General features: G+C 34.9%; 1 pseudogene; it reads right to left on the reverse strand.

Annotated features, from left to right (window-relative positions):
* Positions 1 to 5: 5 nt before the first annotated feature.
* LOC119613392 lies at positions 6 to 3,583 on the reverse strand (annotated as a pseudogene).
* Positions 3,584 to 4,560: the final 977 nt, after the last annotated feature.

Consider the following 4,560-nt stretch of genomic DNA (forward strand, 5'->3'; position numbering starts at 1 on the left):
AGACTAGCAGAGCGTGAAGGCGAACGTTTATTATTACGTTTGGGACTTGAGCGTGCTGATGAATGGGAACGAGAGCGTGAACGAGAAGAACGAGGCGGTGAACGCGGTTTGGGTTTACGAACACCCGGTGATGTGGCCCTACTGCGACTGCGGGAAGATGAACGTTTATTTTTGGCCGCAAATGGATTGCGGGGATTCTTAGAAGCGGAGCCTTTTTTCTCATGACCATTTTGTGCCGGATTCGAATTTCTTGACTCGGAACGATTGCGTTTAGGTGAAGCTGGTTTAGGGGGTGGCGGACTCACTTTGCGTTTTTCTACCGAACGTGAGCGTGACTTGCGATTACGTGAGCGAGAATTATCTCGACGTTTTTGAGGTGTCTTAGAACGTGATTTTTGTCGTCGTACACTACGATCTCTAGAACGTGATCTTCGTCTGCGGCGATCGGGTGAACGGCGTCGCGGTGATCTTGAGCTACGTCTGCGATCTTTTTCTCTAGAACCATTACGCCGGCGCTGAGGTGAGCTACGATCACGTGAAGAGCGTTCTTTCTGCACCGATCTATCCCTAGAACGTTTACGTGGTGATCTATTTTTATCCACATGATTATCTCTTGACTTAGATCGAGATTTGTCACGTTTTGTTGACTGATTCTCTACATTGTTTGTAGTTTTATCATCATCCTTATGCGAATTACGTTGTTCATCGGAATTCGAACGATTTTTAGCCGAGAGATGAGAACGTACCTGTTCAATGGCGCTAAGAGTGCTGGGCGGTAATTGTTGTTCACGTTCTTTTTGTGTTAAATCACGATCTTTAGTAGTACCACCCAGCACCAGAACTTCCTCCTCGTCCTCCTCCTGTACCACGTCTATCACCTCTATCTCTGAACGAGAACGGGATCTAGATCTTGATCTATCATTTCGTTCTCGATGCCTTATTCTCTTCGTCTCTTTTGAGAATTCATCTTTTTTCTGTGTATAAACTCGGCTGGTATGCCAGTATCACTATCTGCGCCGATAGTAGAAGAGCCCATAATTCACCCATAAATTGTCGGGCATTGGGACCGTTTAAAAATCCAGTCATATTTATTTGCATTTTCTTGGGGCAAGGAAATTTTTCTTCTTCCAGTTGATTGTAAACAAACTCAGCGACTACATCATCTTCCATGTGTAACATATCGGTAATTTTCTTACTGATCCATGGCCTTAATACATCAGCTTGACTTTGGACATGTCGACTCGTTTGTTGAGACAATCACCAAATTTCATTTGTTTCATAAGTTTCTTTTCTTTGTCGCTAAAGCGAGTGTCCTTGGTTGTTGAGTGGTGCCCTATAGAGTGGATATAGAGGAGTTTACGAATTAAAATTTTTGTTCTGTTATGGTAAATATAAAAAAAATCTAATAATCCAATAAGACCTGAAATAGAACTAGAACTAAACTGGACTAAAATGGAACTGAACTAGAACTCGTCTAGAACTGAACTAGAATAGAACTATAACTGAACTAGAACTGAACTAGAACTGAACTAGAACTAAACTAGAACTGAACTAGAACTGAACTAGAACTGAACTAGAACTGAACTAGAACTGAACTAGAACTGAACTAGAACTGAACTAGAACTGAACTAGAACTGAACTAGAACTGAACTAGAACTAAACTAGAACTGAACTAGAACTGAACTAGAACTGAACTAGAACTGAACTAGAACTGAACTAGAACTGAAGTAGAACTGAACTAGAACTGAACTAGAACTGAACTAGAACTGAACTAGAACTGAATGAAGTAGAACTGAACTAGAACTGAACTAGAACTGAACTAAACTGAACTAGAACTGAACTAGAACTGAACTAGAACTGAACTAGAACTGAACTAGAACTGAACTAGAACTGAACTAGAACTGAACTAGAACTGAACTAGAACTGAACTAGAACTGAACTAGAACTGAACTAGAACTGAACTAGAACTGAACTAGAACTGAACTAGAACTGAAGTAGAACTAGAAACTAGAACTAATGAACTGAAACTAATGAACTAGAACTGAACTAGAACTGAACTAGAACTGAACTAGAACTGAACTAGAACTGAACTAGAACTGAAACTAGAACTGAACTAGAACTAGAACTGAACTAGAAACGAACTAGAACTGAACTAGAAACTGAATAGAACTGAAGTAGAAACGGAACTAGAACTGAACTAGAAACTGAACTAGAACTGAACTAGAACTGAACTAGAACTGAACTAGAACTGAACTAGAAATGAACTAGACTGAACTAGAACTGAACTAGAACTGAACTAGAACTGAACTAGAACTGCGCTAGAACTGAACCAGAACCGAACTAAAACTAGAACTAAACTAGAACCAGAACTAGAACTGAACTAGAACTGCGCTAGAACTGAACCAGAACCGAACTAAAACTAGAAACTAAAACTAGAACTGAACTAGACCAGAACTAGAACTGAACTAGAATGAACTAGAACTGAACTAAACTTAACTGAACTAGAACTGAACTAGAACTGAACAGAACTAGAACTGAACTAGAACTGAACTACAACTGAACTACAACTGAACTACAACTGAACTAGAACTGAACTAGAACTGAACTGAACTAGAACTGAACTAGAACTGAACTAGAACTGAACTAGAACTGAACTAGAACTGAACTAGAACTGAACTAGAACTGAACTAGAACTGAACTGGAACTGAACTAGAACTGAACTAGAACTGAACTAGAACTGAACTAGAACTGAACTAGAACTGAACTAAAACTGAACTAGAACTGAACTAGAACTGAACTAGAACTGAACTAGAACTACAACTGAACTAAAACTGAACTAAAACTGAACTAGAACTGAACTAGAAATAACTAGAACTGAACTAGAACTGAACTAAAACTGAACTAGAACTGAACTAGAACTGAACTAGAATTGAACTAGAACTGAACTAAAACTGAACGAGATCTGAACTGCAACTGAACTAGAACTGAATAATAATTTGAACAAAAAATTGGCCAAAATTTCAAATGTAAAGCTTGACCCCAATTTAGATTTAATAAAGTTTTCAAAATTTTCTAAAAAATTATTTAAACTGTAGGACCTTTTAGTGCTGCTACTAACTCTAACACATGCCTCTTATTAAACACTTTTTAAACGCAATTATAAAACCATTTAACAAAAATATTAAAATATAATTTCTTTCCAATACGAAAACAACCAAAAAAGAATAATAATAAAAACACAGTAGAGAACATTATGACAAACATAAATATTAATTTCAACTTACCGTGAACATCATTTTGTCACCCTTAATTTATGAACAACGACGGATGAATTGTTGGTAAAATAAGAATGTAGAAACAAATTATAAAACAAATATTGGAAAACTTTTTCTTTTTCGTGGCCGAGGAAATAAAAATGTGTTTTTAGGCTACACAAATTTCCTTGGATAACTTTTAATTATGCCATTTTTCAGGCCATCAATTATAATTATTTGCGGTTCTTTTTTAGCCTAACTTTTTTATTATTTTATTTTAAATAATAACAAAAACACTTGTATTGAATTTCCCACACTTTTTATTGGTTAAGAAATATTTATACTTTTTTTTTATACACAAGACCACAAAAGCTGAGAAAGCAGAAGAAAAAACCGGGTACAACTCCAAAACGGCGTGGTGCGAAAATAATAAAAAACAAGAACAGCAATAGCAGCAAAAATTAAAAAAAAAAATTAACAACTGCCTTATCTTGACAACGACGACAGCTACGAAAGCAGCATTAAAATGTAATACGAAAAAAAATTCAGCAAAAAAAATTATGGAATCTTATTTTTTTTAATTTTTCGCTTGGTAATTTTGCTTAGAAAAACACACTAAAAGTGACACATTTAATGTAATTAGGTTAGCAAATACATTGTTTTCTTTAATTTAGCCGTTTTTTACAATATTTTCAATAAGAATATTGTAATTTTTGTAAAAATTTACACAATTTTTTATACGGCTCTATGCAAAATGGAGACGCACCGAAAAGAAAACTTAACGAATAATTCGTTAAAAAAACAATATTCGTTTTCTTCTTGCATTCGCACCAGAGCCGTGCGCCGACAAATATTAACGGCGGCGGCGGCTGACACTAAAAATATCGGCGGCGGCTTAAAATCGATTGTAAGCCGGCTAATTTCTCAAATACGCTTAATTTTAAAATTTTCAAAGATTTTAAAATAAAAACGCAATCCGATAGACTTTATAATATAGACTATATAATTTATATAATTTATAACAAGCACAAAAGTTGTGTAAGAAATTATGCAGGGATGGAAAAAAATTAAAAAATTGTAAAAATTAAAAAAAATTTAAATTTGATTAATTCTTAATAATTAAAAACAAATTCTTTCACCAAGTTTTATGATGATATTTTCCCAGGTATTTATTTTTGCCGCGTAGTATAATCTATATAATAAAATTTTGAATAATCTAAATAACACTTTAATTTTTTTTTTACTTTAATTTGCAATACGCCATTGAAAGCGCCTCTCAAAGACCTTTCACATGATATCAAAATTA

This window comes from Lucilia sericata, unplaced genomic scaffold (genome assembly GCF_015586225.1).
Source record: "Lucilia sericata isolate MDLA Ls3-8-SP2 unplaced genomic scaffold, ASM1558622v1 Contig002103F_arrow, whole genome shotgun sequence".
NCBI classification, from domain to species: Eukaryota; Metazoa; Arthropoda; class Insecta; order Diptera; family Calliphoridae; genus Lucilia; species Lucilia sericata.